Below are 20203 nucleotides of genomic sequence, written 5' to 3' on the forward strand. Positions count from 1 at the left end.
GGAAATCTGGACTGGGCTAGGGGTTTTCTGCTTCCAGACTGTCAGTGGTTTGGGAGGGGGGCATTACACACCATCACCCACATGTGAATGAGCCCCCAGGGGCAGGGGGGTGGAGGGAGTGTGAAGGAACAAGCCAAACAGCAAGCCACATTGTGAAAAACATTCCAAAAACATTCATAAAACAATTCACAACACACCTCTAAAAGCTGTATGTGGCACTACGCAAACAGAGTGATGATGTAGCTGGGCAGGAAACGGGAGGCCCCACTGGAAACTGTACAAAGATCAATGAGCTCGGGCATATGAGGAAATGTAGTCCAGTCCAGAAAACCCAAACAAAAAAAAAAGTCAGAAGACCAAACCACCACCACCACCATTGACAGCAATTGCCAATCAACCAGGCGGCAACAAACATCCACCCACCTGCTACTCTTATGATAAGGCAGTTAGTAAGCAGCTGTAGTTAATGTGGAAACCCTGCCCCCTGTATATGTGTAGCATGGTGGGATGGGAAGGGAAAGGAATGGGAGGGGAGGATTCACATGGCTTGTCTTTGGGATTGGTGCGGTTTCTTTGGGATCACATACTGATGGAGAAAGACCAGACCAAATGAGCATAGGTGGGTGCAAGTGGCTAAAAGGATTTTGGGATGACCATGACTGAGCCCAGGGGAGACTGCCAGTGAGGGTCAGGACTGCCCAGTAAGAATCCAGGAGCAGGGACTGGGGAGCGCGGATGGTTCACCTGAGCTTCCTGCTGTAAAATATTAGGAGAGATTTTAGGGGGTAAATTGGTATTTAACTCCCCCCTACTGACATCTATGGGGAATTACACATGGGGCTTAACTCACTCGAAAGCACGGTTGTTCAAACATGAAAGCCATGTCATGAAAACAAAAATGTACCTCACCAAAAAACCCCACATTACAATTTTTGAGCAGTCTACATTAACTCCCATGTTGTCTACACATGCTAAATATTTGCAGAAACCTTAGCTTCCACCACTCTCCACTTGGCTTTTTACCACCCAGCTAGGTGTACATTCTATACAGGTGAACGAGAGAGAGAGACAGAGAGAGAAGAGGAGTGTCCTCTCTTCATAGGGGTTGAGAGTTCTTGGGGGTTCTTGGGGTTGGGTCTCTTGCACAGACCCAACCCCAAAATGGCTCTTTTTTATAAGAGGTTTATTTTAAACAGTCAGATTTTTGGCTATAGCCTACCTCAGTTTAGAGTTTAATATTTTAACTATTGCAGTTTAAATTTTTCAGAAATTGGTGTAATCCAATTTCCACTGTAGGTCTTGCCGGTACTTCCAGCATATTTTATTACTCAGATGGTATCAGATTCTCTGGTGATATTTTATCTTTACTTTACCTATGAAGCGTACTGTTCCAGAGGTATTTTACATGTGGAAATGGCTTTTCTTCGGATTATATATATATATATATATATATTTCTGAGTCTAAACACATTATGCAAATAGATTACTTCTTCATAAAAACATAACAAATGTTTATGTAGAAATTAAAAAAACAAACCCAGCCCCACACATGATAGTTCAGGAGACTAAGATTATTGCAACAATTTAAGAAGCAGCAGTTACAGTATAATGTGATTTGGGTTTTATGCAAATAAAAACATTATGCCCATTACCAGAGCATAACAAAGTAGAAAGACCTCTATACTTATGGGTAAAATGACAAGTTCTTTATTTATTATTACTTTTAGAATTTGCTCTTAGCATTTTTCATATAGTATTGTGTGACCTCCAAAAAGCAGACTTTTATACTGCTGAGAATAAAAGCTCTCAATATATTAATAAAATGCTGAACAAATTACTGCTGTAAAAGAAATATTCTTCTCAGACTCTTGTTTGTTTTGTTCACTTTTGGCTCTGGCATCTTAATATATTTTTGAAATTATAATAATTGCTCTATTGCATTATAAAAAATTCAGAGATGTAGGGGTGAAACAATTTGAGCATGAAAGATGGGTAAGTTCTTTGAGTTTACAATTAAGTCTTTCCCATATTTTTCAAACTGAGTTTGTTTAGAGCCAAGCTATCAAAAGTCCTCAGTAAGTCTAGTCCTTAAGTTAATTATTCATTCATGGTTCTAATATATTGGGTAGTATACTTTATGAGCTGTTAAGTAGGTCTCATTGCCTGTGTTTCTGAAGTTACCAGAATCCAGCCACAGCAGTAGAGCATTCATAGCTATCTGACCCCCATGTAGGCCCCACTTAGCATCACATGTGAGCACCTTCCTATTTTTTAATATATGGATCTGTACATTACACAAGTAAGGGAGGTATTACTATCCTGTTTTATAGATAGGAACTAAGAGGCCAATTGATTTTTCTAAGTCCCCAAAGAAAATCTGTGGCAAAACATGATATTAATGCCAAAAAAGACACCGCTTGCAGAATAAACTATACCTTTTGGTGAGAGACTGATCATAGAATTATTTTACTTATGTATGTATTAGACTTCTATGCCATGCTTCCCCCAAAAATGTGTCAGGGCAGTAGGGCATCTTAAAATAAAAGAACAGATGACTTAAAAAGCATAGAAAATAATAAAATAAGGAAGTATAACCAAGCAACCCTCCCCCACAAAACACCCTATCTTTCCCAATATATTGACTTAGTTTCCCCTTTTGAACATTTTTCTGTTTTCCACCAAAGGACTTTGATAACAACAAGGCCTTGTATACTTTAGAGAGGTTTAGGGTTAAACATTTCTTTACCAGTCCATAGTCAGAATAACTAGTTCACAAACCCAAAGACTAGAAGTTTAAATAGATCTTTATATTTAGTCTTAGGTCTTGTCAATACACAGCACTATCCCTTATTCTTCAGTCAGTGTCCAGTAATCAGTCTCTGCACATGGTAACCCTTAAGTATGGGATCAGAAGTAATTTTGGGTTTACACTGGTTGAACTAAAACAAGATTTGCCCTGCTTACAAAAAGAATATCCACATTTGGCTCTGTACAAAACAAAGCCTGCTATCTGCACTTAAAGGTCAGCTCTGGGGCAGCTTTAGCAACCATTGACTATCATATGCTTGACATTATTTCCAAAAACATAAAGAAGCCAAAGATTCAGCAGAGCCTGATAGAGCCCCAGGAAAAATGTCATAGGCCCAGTAATGCCTACTGGTTCTATCTTACCCATTTGGAATGCCCTCATTACAACTCACAGTAGCTCTGCAGACTGTAATGCACTTTGCCTAATTTTATATACAGATTACATAAAATGTTTATGTCATCCCCTTGAAGACATTGTACAGCAGGCAGCTGACCTGAATGGCATCCTCTTGTCTACATTCACTGCTGGGAGAAACTTGTCAACACCACCTTTATAAGCAGCTTGGAAAATCCAAATCTCTTGTTTTATTTATTGTCCTAAACACATGGCAATTGCAGAAATTTGCAGACGGCACTTTAAGAAACACTGTCGGCAAACTACCATTCCTTATGCATGTGCTGTGATATCAGATAATCAACAGGCTTCATCAAACAGTCTTCCTGCAAATATACAAGTATCACGAACTAATCCCTACAGATTCAGCATAAAGGGGTCCCTGGGTAAAAGAATCTTGAAGAGGCAGTATTTGCATTGACATTTATTATGACTAAAGGCAGAAATTCAAATATTGCACATAACAGAATGCAGCAAACTATGCTAATGTTAGGGTTCCACTACTAAACACTTAAATATATGAGACCCGGTGCCCTGTCTCAGGGGACAAGTCTGACATCAGGACAACCTAGTGATTTCTTCTAGCCAGTTTGCACTTTATTAAACCCAGTTCCTGAATATGAGGTTACAAAACAAAGACAAAAAAGCCTATCATATTAGACCCCTATTTATACCTAAAACCACCTGTCTTTAGGATTTAACTCCAATTTGTCAAGCAATGCTGGGCCCAGGCACATAGAAGAGTCAATCCAGAATATACACAGAGAGATTATTTAGCTATAGTGATGTTCAGTTACATCTTTGCAACAAAGTAAAATGTAATCCCCAAACAATTTGCTTCAAAGAAACTTTTGGAACTGGAAAGCTGTGTTGTTAAATGTGTAAACAATGCACAATTAAATTTACCTTTTACTTTTAAGTTAGCAATGCAAATAAAAGTTCTTCAACAGGGGTGAAATCAATGCATGTCCTTATGGGTAGGCCTACACTGCCTTATGCTGCACCCAGGAACACTTGTGTGAAATACATCCAGCCTTTTCCCTCCTGCATTGCACCTCTCATCTCTGAAAACTCATGTATTCTAACCAGCTAAGTGGTGCTGGGCATGAGCTCAGGACCTCTCTATTAGGCTCTGTTTTAGGCATGCTTATTGTCCCATACTCCTGACCGCTGTAAGTCATCATTTCTGGGATTTGGCACATGAAGACTGGGAGTAGGCAAGTGAATGATCCTGGATGTGGCAGTGAGTGAGTAAGGACACATGTGATATAACGAAACCCACTGATACAAGTAGCAGTTTCAGCAGTGGACAAAATCTTCCAATGGGTCAGTGAGAGCTATCCACATTCTTTGAAGTCTTGCTTACACAAAAGCTGAACTATGCTGATGTCCATACCGAACCTTCCTGTGGCTAACAGGGAAGAACTCAGAGGCTGTTTCTGTAATTTGAGCACTCATTTCCACTGGTAATAAACTCACAGAAGTGTCAGGAACAAGTCTAAAAAACAAAGAACAAAAAATCTTTACTGAATGACTTAAAATGCTTTAAGTTTGGGGGCATTCTGATTAAATAGACCATTTAACATTCCAGTGTGTGCTATCTGAACTTCTGTTCTGTAAATTAAGGAAATTAAGAACAATTGCTTTGCAGATTATGTAGCCATTAATTAGCTCTGTAAAAAAAAATTAGTAGCACAAGGGATTTATAAAACCAAACATATTTTTTTATTTAAAACACCACCTATCCAATATACATTCTGGCAAAAGATGAAGCAGAATTACGTTGATTTAACAATTATGGCTTATTTCCTTGACATTTCTTTGTCTAATCAAGAGTTTCATGAATACAGGGAAGACATTCCAGAACTAAAGCTCCCATGGCGTACTAGAATATTTAATGTATTAGAAAAAACCAGCAAACAAATAGTCAGTTCTTTCTGGCCACAACCAAGGCCTTTATAATAAAGTCCAACAAAACCATTTGAAGTTTTGAAATTTGGGGCTGGACCCAATGATCTCACGAGGTCCTTTCCAGCCCTAATGTCTATGAAATACACATGTTCTTATACACCCAGGAACAGTTATAACAGGACACATCAGTGGCCCATTTGTTAAAAAAAATATTATTAATATTACTGGGACCACTGGACTAGAAGATTAGTCTAGAAATTTGGGGTGCTGTTCATGCTCTAATTAGAATGTGTCCAATTAGAATGATCCATCTTTACTTCACTATCATGTATATTAAGCCCCCACGCATTTCAAAATGGCCATGGGGGTGCTTTATCTAAACCTCATTGAATGAGCATTCCACAACTATTTTGAACCATTCAGGGGCTTAATACATGTGACACTGAGCTGTTTTAATTAGAGCAGCTGTCCAGAAACTGCTCTAATTAAAATGTCCCCACCCCCAAACATATGTATAGGTAGCCATGAACTCTAGAAGATAGACTGGGAGTGGTTCTCTGTAAAGTTGAAGGGTATAAGATGAGAAACCAAGAGATGGGAAGAATTAGGGCTAGAAGGAAATGGGTTATGATTATGAAAATGACTCTCCTTCAGAACCTGGAATGGAATTCAGAATTCCTGAGTCCTGCCATTCCTCTGCTTTCAGCAAATGTTGAGTCTGAAATCCACTACTAAAGTGTACCTCTCATTCTCCATAATGCTATTCAGTATGGAGGATGACAATTTACTCCTGTTACAAAGTAGCCCGACTACTTCAAGGTATATGCTATGGATCTCAAAATTCCAACCCAAATAATTGAATGGGATAGAAATCTATTTTTCAGTTTGTGATACACACACAAACACACACCCTACCACATTAAAAGAATGAGATTAAGGGTACAAAGCTAAGTATTCAAAAGTTTGGATATCCCAAAATAAAAGTGACCTGTGAAACTTCATTTCCATCCTCTTGTGTACTGCACTTCAAACTTCAATTATGTGGTTTAAAGCTATTCTTCCCCTGGTACCCAACCTTATTTACTGGTGTCCTGTCCTCTGTAATCATATTCTGACCACTCACTAGTTTTAAACTTGTAAAATGTCTTTAACTCTAGTTGGTTCTTCATTTTAATCCATATATTGTGAATACCTAGACCATATGAGTAAAAGTATGAGAAGCCAGCAAATAGCTTTGTATCATTTGCCTAACAGTCAGTGAAAGACTGATAATATGTAAATAACAATATTTTAAAAGTATAGTAATTATCTTGCGTAAAAACAATTTAAACCTTTACTTTCCATCTTCTGAATGGACTTAATGTTATGTCTGTAATTAGCAGTTTCTTGAAATGGCTATACACATTTGCAATATAGATACATTAACCAACCTAGCACAGTGATTTTTATGTGTTCATTATTATAACTATTCCAGTGAGAACCTGTTCAGAGTATCTGGCTTCTTTGCAAAGCCATAACTTTGAGTATATTTTGTGAATAGTGTCCAAATACCAGTAAGAATGTTTGGAAGACTTTTCTCTTTATGAGTTACTTTATCCATAGGGAGAACTTTCCAAATGTTCTAGGACCACTTAAATTGTTTTGGATTCAAAAGTAAAATTTCAAGTAGCTACATGCCCAACTTATACTGTTCAAGGCACTGGAACATTTCTACTAAGGAACAAATTTAAGGCCATATTCCATTTGACTAATTCAGGTGGAGTCCCACTGAAGAAGAGGAGTTGGTTAGGGCAGAGCTGGTTTACTGGCTCATTGCCCAAAGTACTTATCTAATTGGTGAATTCATAATAGAATTCTTCCATAATGATGTGAAAATTACCTCCTTTGTATCAGCTCATTCTTCTATCTTTGTGTGACAAGGGGGCAGCTCTTGAGGCCAGGTCTCATGCCAGCCAACCCACCTGTCCATAGGGCAGTCCACCCAGTCTTGCCTGCCATGACTTTGCTGTTCCCATAAATGGGTGGTAAATGCAGGAGACTGCCCATTACATAACCTGATGCCAGGGGAGCTATCTGTGGCTCTGAACCTTCCCTACATCACAACCTATGCCTCACAGATGGCATCCATAAGATACTCACACCCCACACCACAACTGGTGCTCCAGGGCTTCATGGGGACTCTAATTCCCCCCCAGAGCAGCAGGTCACTGTGCTTTCTACAGGTCTTACTTTTGACCCACACACAGCCTTGTAATGGTGGAGGACTTACCAGGATCAGGACTTGCCCCTCACTCTCTGGCTGAGCCCCTGCTTTCTCAGCCTCTGGTCTAAACTACTCCCTCAGCCTCTCGGGCCCAAACTGCTCCCTTGGCCTCTCTCTGGCCCACACCTGGGGTTCCTACTATGCCCTCTCTAGGGCCTATGCACCATGTCCCTCCCTGGGGTCCTCTTATCATCCTCACAACTAACTCCTTCACCCAGGGGTTGACCTATGTGCTGCCCTTCAGGCTGTCCCACAGCCCTACTCAGCACACCCCTTTGGGATGCCCTTCAGGCTGACCCTCATCCCTACTCAACCCTCTTCTGAGCCCTCAATACTTCCCCTTCTCTAGGGTTACACATTTACCTCCTCCTTCGGGGCTCCAGGGTTTACCTCCCCTGTGGAGGATCAGATGGCCGCTAGGGCTGTGCAAAATGGCAGCATTCCATTTCAACCAGTGTTTCAACATTTCAATGAAACAGCTTTTCATTTCAAATTTTGTTTCAATTTGAAACAGCTGTTCCATTTTCTTCCAAATAAACAGAGTCAAAATGGCAAAACTGTTTTGATGTTTCGCCCATAGGATATAATGGGGAAGGACAAAACAGCCTATAACTTTTTTTCATTTCTGGCTTGATTTGGATTAAACTTGCAGGAATGGTAGCCCCTTCTCAGGGCATGAAGCCTGCCAAGCTTCAAGGAGATAGGTACAGGGGGTTAAGGGAAACTGCACACCAAAGTATTGAAAGCAAAACTCATGTCATGTGTATGTGTTAAGTCACAGTGGGGTCAAAACTGTATTCATGCTAGCCCCTGATGAGCCCACAAAGCCTCTTGTGCTTGTGCTAGTTTCCTACTGTGTTATGCAATCAATCATGATTCACTGAGGGACCAGCTTAATACACAGTAGCTAGTTAATGAGCAAGGATTAACACCTACAAAGCTACAGACTAAGGAGATGAAAGAAGCAATACAGAGCCAGGAACTGCTTCTTCCCCAAGACAGAGACAGTCAGTTGCACAAGCACCCATGTCACAAGTTTTGCCTGTCAGCAGCTATGGGTGCAGGGCACCAGAACCCCCCTGCCCCTATCTCCTTAACAGCTGGCAGGCTTTGTGGCCATAGCAGGGCCTAGCAGCCAGGCTTGCAGTAGTTTCCTCCCCCACACTCCTGCCCCATGTCCCAAGACAGACACAGTTGCACAAGCAACCATGACACAAGTTTTGCCTGTCAGCAGCTAGAGGTGCAGGGCCCTACAACCCAGAAGCCCCCCAACCTATCTCCTTTACATCTGGTAGGCTTCATGACCTCAGCAAGGGATATCAGGCCTTCAGCTTTCACCGTGTTGCACCTTACACACAGTGTCACCCATGACACAAGTTTTGCTTGTCCATAGCCTGAGGTCAAAACAGAAAACCCCTGCACGTATCTCTTTGAAACATGGCAAGCTTTGTGGCCTGAGCAGGTGCTAGCACACTTGCAGTTTTGACCCTGCTGTGGCTTAACACATACACATGACATGAGTTTTGCTTTCACAAATTTGGGGTACAGTTTTCCCCAAGCCCCTGTACCTAACTCCTTGAAACTTGGCAAGCTTTGTTGGCTCAGCAGCAGCTAGCATGCCTGAAGTTTTGATTTCACTGTGGCTTAACACATACATGTGACATTGTGACATGAGTGTTGCTTTCAAGATTTTGGGATGCAGTTTCCCCAAACCTCCTATATATATCTCCTTTAAACATGGCAGTCTTCATGCTCTCAGAAGGGGCTACCATTCCAGCAAGTTTAATCCAAATCAGGCTAGAAATGACAAAGTTATAGGGTGTTTTGTCCTTCCCCATTATAGCCTATGGGCAAAATGTCAAAACAGCTTTGAAGCAGCGAAACGTTTTGACTTGCCTCATTTTGTTTTGGGGTTGTTTCAACTATATCTGTTCCATTCTGATTTTTCTGTTTTGACCTCGAAATGGGTCAAAACAAAACTGGCGACAAAATTTTGCACAGCCCTAGTGGCTGCAGCCATGCCTGGCCCCACCCGAGTCTTACACCCTCTTTGGGCTCAGGTCACTCTAGCCATGCTTGGCCTCCTTGTACCCACAGTGTTTTGGGGTCTAGGGGTTAAGGTGCCCCAACTTGCCTTTCACCATGGTGGTAACTGGCCTGGCACTTCCTGGCGACTCTTGTGCCACCAGAAGCCCCACCAGGCCACCCATCCCTGGCAGGGTGCAGTTTTAGGTTATGCACAGGACCAAGAGCCTCCTAGCCATCCCCATCAGCTCTTGCCCCTACTTCCTGGATGGTTAATTCTGCCTGTCTTCCAGCAGGAAACTGCTATACTTATACAGGCAGCCAGCATTTTAAAATGGCTGCCGCAATCTATCACCTGCTGCCTGCTTGACTCAGTCCTGGAAGTGCTCTGCCACACCTTGGTTTTGTAGAGTTGTGGAATACTATATGTACTGAATATTATAATGAACCTCCATGGAACTGGAAGAAAAGTTAATTTAAAAAAGGGTGTTTGTTTTAATAACATTTGTTAATTTTCTGCATCAGCATAATAATAATAATAATAACAACAACAGTTCCTTCTGTTGGGATTGCTCTATATAAATTTTAATTACATGTGAAGAGGAGAATAATTAAGGGTCATTTTTTTTCTTTTCAAGTCTTCTTAAAAGGTAATATTCATTCATACATGGGTTCAGAAAGGCTTCTATACCCAACCTATTCAGATGGTTCAATGATCAATATCCCTGTTTTCAAGCTCAGGAGTGCTCATGAGCACATTAGCAAAATTCATTATGGGCTCCTGCAGGCATGTGAGGAGTCTGCTCCGATGTGCTGGAAATCTCATTAATCGAGTCTACTGGAGCATGGAAGTTGACATGCTCTGGCAGCCTTCCACATCACATGTATCAGCATCCCTGTGCACCCCCACCGAAAAAATGGTGATTGGGCACTTTGAAATAAAACATGTTCAATAAGCTTTAGTTCAAAGCACCCCACCACTATTTTTTCAGTGTGGGGATACACGTGATGAGCAGGCACTTTTAATTAGAGTGGCTCACTAATTAAAGTGCCTAGAGCTGCATCCCAGACCACATGTAAAAATGCCCTTTGAGCTTGACCCTCCATGACTGTGAAGGACCTGTTGAGCCTAATGTTCCTCTTTATCAGGTTTTGCGTTTTCAGTTTTGTGCCCTTTTGTCATTGAAGTGTTTCTTTTGAAGAAAATTTGAAATTGAAATGACTATGCTTCCCTATTCTTGCAAGCACATATGTACAGTGGATTGTCCAAAAGTTCAGACATATGTATTTAGATCAATCTACACAAAAATCCTGCCATATGCCTGACATCTTTTTTGCTGTGTGACAGCTATCAAAAGGAAAGGATACTGCCTGCACAAAACTGAGATGTTGACAAATCTATCAATGGTATGATGTACATTGTACTTTAGATCTCTTTTGCTCCCATGAAGCACACCCTTTCAGTGATAATCTGCATTCCTGCACTTTACTCTGAGTAGGACCATACAATCTAACCACTCCTAGACTGAATATCTGGGCTGGATTAACATGAAAGCTTCAACCTGGTTTGGTGCCTAGCTACCCTTTCATTCAGGAAACCTATACCTCACAAGGTCATCCCCTAAGACCACCTTTGATTTAATTCTATGCAGGATAACATCACATCGGTAACTTGGGAGGCATGTTATATGTCTCCATATGTATGTACAGAAGTGCTTCATGTGTACAGAAGTGTTCCATACACATTTTATAGCACTGTAATTTAGAGCACTTTCTATAGCAGTATAAAATTACAGTGCTTGGTGGGGGGGGAGGGAGGGGCTCTAAGCCTCCCTGCACTTTCCAGGATATGAGGCCGGGGGTGCTTCACAGCCTCCTGGGGCTTTTCCACTAGTCAGAAATTTGACCAGTGTACAGAAATTATTTAAAGTGCTGTAGGTTGCTAAACTGCTGTAAAATACAGCAGTTCTAATTTAATACCTCATTTAACAAGGGTTAATTTAAAGTGTTGTACCTATTTTTAAACTGCTGTAAAGCCATGCACTTCTGTTAAGTCACAGCAATAAAGCACTTTAAATGCAGAAAAGGGCAATTTCTGTACACAAATTCATTCTTCATGGTGAGATTTAAAGGAACTGATACAGTGTTTTAGCATGTGGTAGATGTAAGATGTATATGACATGAAAGGTGCATTGCAACATCTCGCAGTTGCACTGAAGTCTGTGCTTTCATGGGTGTTCCATATTTGTAGATAGAGATTTCACCTAATATCAAACACTACATTTCTTTTCCCCTTCCTGTACTACATTTTTTAGTAGCATAATTTGTTTAGCTTCTGATCCAGTGCAATCTGGGATTTAGTAGTTAAATGGCTAGGGCAATAACGTGAGCAATAAACCCAGTATGCATGAGAGCTAAATACACACTTTAACCACTAAGGATTCATACCATTTGGGAAACTGCATCATCAAGCTGGAAATGATACATGAACTGAAAAGTCCCACGCTGCAGGGAATGCCGTACTCTACCTTTTGATGTAATATTCAGTTCATATGCAGCCAGCAAAGCACATGAAGGTCAGACACAAACTCTAAAAAAAGCATTTTCTTTTCCTTTTCTTCTCCCTCCCTCTCTGATTATTATCCCTGTTCCCATAGGTCTTAAAAGAGTTCTCTAATTACTTTCTTTGATGGCAAAAAATCCCTCAAATAAAATCCCCAACACAAATAGTAGGGAAAAAAAGCTTTCTTGTAAAATTCTCATAGATTGATTTATAAAAGACTTTGTTATTACATCATTTAAGGCTCTAATTGACTGATCATAGGTGTTTTGTTGATTTAGAACCATTGTTTTTGAATGACTAGGGTCCAGTATAATCACATTTGTACTGGCCATAGCCAATATTTTCAGAAGTATTCAGTCATGTTGTGTCCTTATATATTCAGGTCTTTATTTTTAGATACCTTAAAGAGGCCTAATTTTCTGGGAGCTCAACTTTGAAAATCAGGTTTTTGAAGATTACTTTAATTGACTACCAAAACTGTGAATTATTATAGTGAAGGGTACAATTTTTAAAAGAACAAATAATGTTTGTTTAGTATTTCTATTACTGAATTAGTATTGTGGTCTGATACAAGTGCTGCATAACAACAACAATGTTGTTGTCCCCTGGATTTGCCTTTTAAGGAGCAGATTCTGAAACAAACACTGATTAACACATTAATCCATAAAGAGTCCCAGTGATTCCAGAACATGGGCACAGGAAAGTTTTCCTATTCAGCAGGTTTCCTGTTCTATATTGAAATACAGTTCAATTATTAAACTCCAATCGGGTATCAGTTGTCTTTGTTCTCTAGAATCCCGGAGCCTTTATGTTAAATATTAACATTCAGATTATGGTGCTTGAGGTTTGCATTTAAAATTTGTTTTCACATGGAGCCAACATATGCTGTAGAAAAAAAAATTAGAAAGGGCAAACAAACTTGTAGAAGAAATAACATAGATCCCAAAGTAAATGCTGATCATCTATAAGCTTCTATATGTGAGTTTTTATAATCTTTGCATTCCTCTAAAACAATTTGAATTATAATGCTGCTTTTCTCACATAGTGTGAAATTTGTATTGCAGAAATCAAATGACTTGGCTCCTGATAAATAAATTAAATGGCTTATGAGACTGAATGCACCACTGATGCCACCTATGTTCCTAGTTAGGCTTTTCAAGCTTCAAATGCAATCATTTTTAATAGACTGATTTCAATAAAAAAGAATGTACTAAATGTTTGAGTTTTAGTATTACAGGAGCAACTGTGAGACTTCAACACAACTACAGAATTTTGATTAAAAAGCCATAATATCACAAATGTTATTGATTTGTATGTATTTATGTTTCTCTCTGTTCTTTTTAGGTTGGGTTTTTTGGTTTGTTTGTTGTTAGTTTTTTTCTCTCTTGGGGCGGGAGTTCACAAGTGTTATACATACTTTGATTTAAATGGTGACACAAATTAAACAACTGGGTAAAATTGACTCTACTAGGTAAAACTTTCAACTGGTAGACTTCTGTTCCATTATTAAGAATTGTGTATTTTGCAAACAAGAGGAGAGTATGTATATGATATGCTATTATATATATAGAATGGCTTGAATGGCCATCCAACATCTTGACAGATAAAAAGAAACATGATTAAGTCAGTCAGTCAGTGGTGATTGGCAGTGATGTGGGAGGAGCCCAATAAGTGAGCCGCAAGCCTTCCCACAGTAGCTACAGGTCCACACATAAGATGAAAGTTGAAGCACTCTGCTTCCTGCCTCACCTGTGGGCCTCAGCCTGGCCTCTCTGAGGCTCTCCACAGTGACTACATTAGATTTGACCTGGCTTGTCCAGACTGAGCTGCTGTTGGCAGAGTTCTCCCAGTTATCAGTGGGAATGCTGAATTTCTTGAGACCTTGCTTGACCTTGTCATTGTATCAGAGCTTTGGCCTTCCTCTGTATCACAGGTGGTTCTTGAGGTGGCCATAGAGAATAGCCTTTGGCAGATGATTTTGAGGTAAGTGCTCCACACGTCCCAGCCACTGAAGCCTGCAAACATCCAGCATAGTCTACATAGACTGTAGGCCAGTCTTCTCAAGGATCTTGTTGGTGATCTGTTGTTCCTAAGTGACTCCAAGGATTTTTCTGAGACAACAGAGATGGAAGCTGTTCAATCTCTGCTCCTGCTTGGAGTACGTAACCCAGTTTTCACAGCCGTAAAGGAGGGTACTGAGGACAAAAACCTTGTAGACAGACACCTTTGTGTTCAACTTACAACTTTTTTGTTCCAGGCACGTGAGGTAAGTTTGTCAAAGGTGACAGAGGCTTTGTCAACTCTTGTGCCAGGTTCTCTGTCAAAGTTAAATGAACTGGTAAGAGTTGAGCCGAGGTAGCAGAAGTGGTCTACACTGTCCAGAGTTTCATTATTAACATAGATTTTGGGTGGGATGTTGGTGCTTTGCTGGTGCGGGGCATACTATATAACAGCATATTATTTGTTTTCTTATATACATGCTTAATTGTGAGTTACTTTGTCTGTATAACAGGAGTAAGGAGATATAAGTCAACCCCATATAATCTTCTGATTGGGCTAGTCACATTCCCAAGTTGCAAATAGCATACTAGGGAAAGCATGCCCTACAAGTTTCTTACTTTCTGTCCATACATTGGGTCATAAAGTGAGGGAAGAAGTAGGTAGAGTCTTGGAGCTATTAATGCAAGTTGGCAAAAAATGCACAGAAAGTATAAAGGGGCTAAACTTGAGACTTGCTTTTACAAGATGGTAACATTTGAATCAATTTGAAATATAAGTAATATAGAAAAAATGATAAGAAGAATTCATAATTGCCATATTGTGAATTTTCTTCTGTGAATTTCCTATTGATAAGATTTCCATCAAGGATTGTTGGAGTTGAAGCACTTTGGTAAGGTTGTAGGAGGTCAGGCAGATGTGGCAAAGAATATTTCTAATGAGGTCATTTGTTATTTGGAGCTAAATTAGAGCAGTTTCAAGCCCTAATTAAACTGCAAGATCCTAGGCCAGGGATGAGCAACCCATGACACATGATGCCATTTTGATCAGCGCACTACAGCTAACCTGGGTTCTGGGCAGACTGCAAGCAGCTGCACTGGGCTCTGTGGTGGCAACAGCTACGTGTGCGGCTCCAGGTAGATGTCAGGGAAGCAACCTGGGGCAGCATAACCCCAGACTCTGTCTGCATGCAGTCGCGTGGAGGTGCATGTACAGCCGCTACTACCACTGAGCCGGTACTGGGGCTCTAGAGCCCAATGCAGTCTGTCGACCACCTGTTACAACTGCCCAATTAATAGTGCATAATTGGGATATAAATAAAATGGATGGGAAGCACTAAAATATTTGACAGTGTTCTAAAGCCTGGATTTTGTTACTGTCTTCTTGACACTTTCCAACAAATGCCAGTATTCTCAGAATTCAAAAAAACAAGACTTCATTAAAGCAATTAAAGCATCTGCAAGCTTCTTTTTTTCTTTTTCTTTTTTTCGAAGCCAAAGGGAACTGACCTTTTCAGATCTTGAAATACAGAAACACAATACTTGGCTCCCTGGAAACTAGCACTTTTAAACTTGTAATATTTGATAGCAAATTGTGGCAGCAGGGTCCTACAGGAGGGCCGTGATCTCCTTGTGGCCCCCTTTACCGTGCCAAGTCGGCCCAAGGCTTCCTCAATTCTTGCCCGCCATGTCTTTGCTGTTTAGTATAAAGTTGGGAGGCTGCCTATGACTCCCTGGGCATGGTTAGCAGGGACCTCTGTCTCCGTATATTCCGGGACCCCCTGGGGTCTCCCGGGATGATGGGTGCTCCCCAGACACCCTAGCCTTATGGGCTATGCGTGGCTCCTACCAACCCCTAATACTACGCCCCAAGCCTCACAGATGTACTGGACGTTGGGCTATCAACATAAACGCTTGCCCGCTCCCTCGGGCCTTCTCTGTATACGTGCCTCTCCCTCTCGGGCCTTCCCTAATGTCGCCCCGCTCAGGGCTCCTGGTGTACCCCTTTTCTGGGCTCTCTCTCTCTAGTCTACTTCCTTTGGGGCTCTCGAGATGCCCCCTCTGGGCTTTCCCTAAAATACGTCCCTCCTCGGGACTCTTGTCCCCTCTAGGACTTCTTATCGGGTCACCGGTCTTTTAGGCCCACCGCACTGCTTCCCCTTTCCTAGACGCTGTGCTGCTATCCCCTTTTTCCGAGGGTCACCGCAGCACCCTGTTCCTCGGGCTTATCTCACTACTACCCCCTTTATCCCAGGGTCACCACAGCACCGCCCTTCTTCTGGGTTCTCCTGCAGTGCAGGCCTGTCACCGGGTCCGCCATGCCCGTCCTGGGCTTCTTAAATACCGCCCCTCTCGGGCTTCTCAATACTGCCCCGCTCTAGGACTTCTCACATATAGCCCCCTTTGGGCCTCTCAATCATTGCCCGACTGGGCCTCGCAATGGTCCCCTCTCTAGGACCTTCTGGGCCCCACTGGGCTCCTTAATAATACTGCCCCCTTTTGGGGCTCTCTATGCCCACGCTGGGCTCTTAAAAGTGCCCTACCCTGGGGCTGGGGTCTATGCACCCTGCAATTGACGCCCTTACTGGCATCAGGGTCCTCACGCTCTGATGTGAGGCCCCTTTAAGGCTACTGCACCCTTCCCAGGCACTAGGGTCCCCCACTCCTTTGGGGTCCCTATGAGGACACTGCGCCCTCCTCAGGCGCTGGGGCCCCATCCCTCTGGGGTCCCTATGAGGCCCCCTCCAACCCCCAATAGCCTCACCCAAACCACCGGTGTAATACACAACACCAAAGCAAAACAAGCCCCTAGGCTATAACTTAACATAAGCCACCTGGCTATAACTTAGCATCATGGCTCAAGCCTCCAGAGCTATCATGAGCTATACTTGCAATCAGGCTTCTACCCATACCTTGACTGAGGAAGCTCCTGCCTCTCCAGCTACTGGCAGGGAACTGCCAGCCTGGCTTCAGCCCTGGGTTTTATAAGGGCCAGGCCCTGCCTCCTACCTGACTCCCCTTAGTTACTCCGGCAACCCGCAGCTGCACTCATTATGTTCTGCCAGGGCTCTCTTCTCCCTGGCAGTCTCTACTCCCTAGGAGCAGACACTGAGGTGCCCTGCGACACAAATAATAAGCTTATGAGGCATCATTTTATACCCTTTTTGGAGAATTACATTGTTTCATAAAAACATTTGTAATGGTTTAAATATTTTTTATGTTAACTGTTAATACAGATAGATGGAGTCCATGTACTAATGTTCAGAAGAATATGTCTTAGTGTGCCTGCTTCTTTCTATTCTTTTAAGTGAGTCACTCAAACTCAAATACACTAGTATGTACACTGGTACCAAACTTATGAAGAGAAGTTACTGCATCCCTACTGGCTATGTGTATACCGTCTCTCTATTTTTAATCCTTCAAAAGTTTTCCCAGATCTGTTCCAGTTGATATATATGGTGTCATCTGTACCTTTATTCACTGTTGCTGTGTCCAGCTTGGACTTTCTCTGTCCTTTCTGTCTACTTTGTTCACTCTTAAACTATTGTGCCACATCACACACCTCTATTGATGCATAGTCTCCTTCCACAAATTATTTCTAAAATCCACCAACTGCATGAAGCATTCACATTTTAGTAGCTACACACCACACCCTATGTGTTTGGTTTTGCACAATGTAAGACTTTTCAACTGTCACAGCAGACACCTGTTGTCTATTTGGCACTCACTGCTTACTGGATAGCAGTAATTATGTTTCTGACACAGCATAAATTAGAGATCATTTCAAGTGTTCCTTTGCAGAACTTTCCACTGCTGACAGTTTTCATGAAAGTACTTTTCTATTGGGATTTGGAATGGAACCACCAACCTACCAGTTTTTGATTTCCTCTAAGGTATGAATTAACACAAAGGTCTAGACAACTTCTGGAAACATATTTTTAGCACTCTGAAAGTCTTTAGCTGGAAACAGTTCTTGAGAGAAAACCAACAGAGAGATGATTTGTGACACAAAGGGGTAGTGTGCATAGGCAGACTGAAGATTATTTTTGCTGAGTTACCATTTTACTGTTTATTTTCATAACCTAATTGTGCATTTCACAATGACTGTTGGCAATGTGATTAATGGAAGGCGTGAGAGCAATCTAGTTGAAAGAAGATGGTAACAGAATAGATGAGGGTATTCTTGCACTTTGTCCACTTGCTTTGCTGTTGTTTGAAAGTATTCAATTGAATTTTGGAGTGTACTGAAATTATTTTTATATCTAGCTTTTATAGCAAGGTTAATTCATTATCAGACATAATCTTATCACTACTATTGTTTAATGTAATCAAAAAGCCAAACAGATTTAGGGCTTACTTCTCCCCTTCCTCCCCTTTGGACCATGCTATACCATTGTTTAAACATAACCTTTTATAAACACTTGCATTCCAGATGCTGGTCAGATCTCATTCTTCAAATGGGGAGGCTTCTTCACTAAAAATACTTTGTCTTTCCCACTTATTATTTCTGCAACATCCTCCCACCATCATTCAGGATCCACTACTATTCCATTTTCCATTTTTCAAAAGTTATAAAAGCCCGTTGTCATTGGCCTTATTTATTATATCTTTTAAGGCAGTGCACTGCTTTTCTGTATATGAACAAGGTGTGGCTGATTGAATTAGAAATTATTTCATGTAGTTGCCTGCATTAGACTTTTAAATTGCAGGGCAGGATTAAAGTAGATATGCAGCGATGCTCTTATAAGATATTTAAAGTCCAGTTCCGTTGGCAGCTGGCCTAGATACTCACAGTATAAGATTGCTTCAGCAAACTGACTAGAAGAGCATGACCTTGACATCTTTGCTTCTGTTACTTTGAAATAAAAGAATTACCAGCCACTTATAAGCAGAAGGGGAAGGTGGGGATACATTCCAAAACTACAGGGGATTAATGCAGAATGATTTTTTGGAGCCCATATCTGTTTCCACTAGAGCAACTGAACTAAATTCCCCAGAGCCTAAGGCATTTACTCTGTTTTGAATTTATTTGTGAGCATTGTGTTCTTGGTTCCTCTGTTTCCAACTAGTTCAAAGACACTTTTTGTATTTTATTTATTTCTTAATTATTTTCTCCCTAAAAATAAGCCAAAGCCTGTATTTAGTGTGTGCAACTAAAAATAAAAATAAATTAAAAATTAAAAATTCAGTTTCCTCCCCATTAATCCAAATAGTCTACATGCAGAAGCAAGAAGCTGTGGTGGTGTAGGGTTTCATTTATTTATTTTGTGCACATATATGGTGACTAAGAGCTCAAGTAAGGATAATGGCCCATTGTGCTAAGCACTGTATGAAGAAACATGCAGATATGCTCCTTGCAACAAGAAGCACTGTCTAATTAGCAAATACATGTATGTGCCTAAGTAAGTTCCCTCCCTTGGCATTTTAATAGATACCTTCAATGCTAAACCTCTCACAAAGCAATTAGAGAATGTATCCCTTGAACTTTACACTATAATAATGGACTCAAAATGGAATGTTTAGATGTTGTATGTGTTGTTTGATCATTATACTTACTTTGTCTGTGTCTGTGTCATAGTGATGTATATTCACAGAAGTATTGAGAGTGAATTTGCATGACTGTGACTAGTTTTGTGTCACAGGTGATAAATTTTCCAAATTTTTCAAGCAACAACACTCACTAATAACATGCCCACCATGTCTGTCCAAGAGAAAGGGATGTCAGAGAAAACATCATAGTAGATGTGAATTCCAAAGCCACCAATGAGAAGTAAATAATTTTCTGCTTGGTTGATTCCTTGAAACCAGTTTGAATGAGAAGAAGCCAAATGCTATAGTCCTTTCTCTCATTAGACCTCACTAAATACACAAATGTATGTAAAATATCCCTCTACTAAACCCTAGCCAAGGAATCTGGTTATGTTACTTTGAAGTATGAAATTCAAAAGGAAGACTGTATATATGGCTCTGCTGAGTCTGGTGCAATGCCTGTACTCCTATAAAATTAGGCTGAAACCTGAAGTCTGTGAGGGCTAAGTAAGGATGAAAGATATGGCCTCAAAGTAGGGATTCATGAATTTCAGTTCATATTTAGAGTATAATCAAACAAAATGATCGCAATTATCCCCTGAAGACTAAAGGAGGAGGATTTATGAAATCCTTTCCAAACTTCCTTTTTGCAAACACAATAATAAAACAATACATTTCACTTAAATAGCATCTTTTATCTCAAAGAGCCCCAG

The 20203-nt window shown here is 40.9% G+C and overlaps 1 long non-coding RNA gene across 2 annotated transcripts in view; it reads right to left on the bottom strand.

Annotated features, from left to right (window-relative positions):
• Window positions 1–3613: 3613 nt before the first annotated feature.
• LOC106738346 (uncharacterized) overlaps window positions 3614–20203 on the bottom strand; it is a 96598-nt gene continuing 80008 nt past the window's right edge. For both annotated transcript variants that reach the window (XR_002093428.2, XR_002093429.2), the window contains one exon: window positions 3614–4700. This is a non-coding gene — a long non-coding RNA (uncharacterized LOC106738346). The remainder of the gene's footprint in view (window positions 4701–20203) is intronic.

Source organism: Alligator mississippiensis, chromosome 6 (genome assembly GCF_030867095.1).
Source record: "Alligator mississippiensis isolate rAllMis1 chromosome 6, rAllMis1, whole genome shotgun sequence".
NCBI lineage: Eukaryota > Metazoa > Chordata > Crocodylia > Alligatoridae > Alligator > Alligator mississippiensis.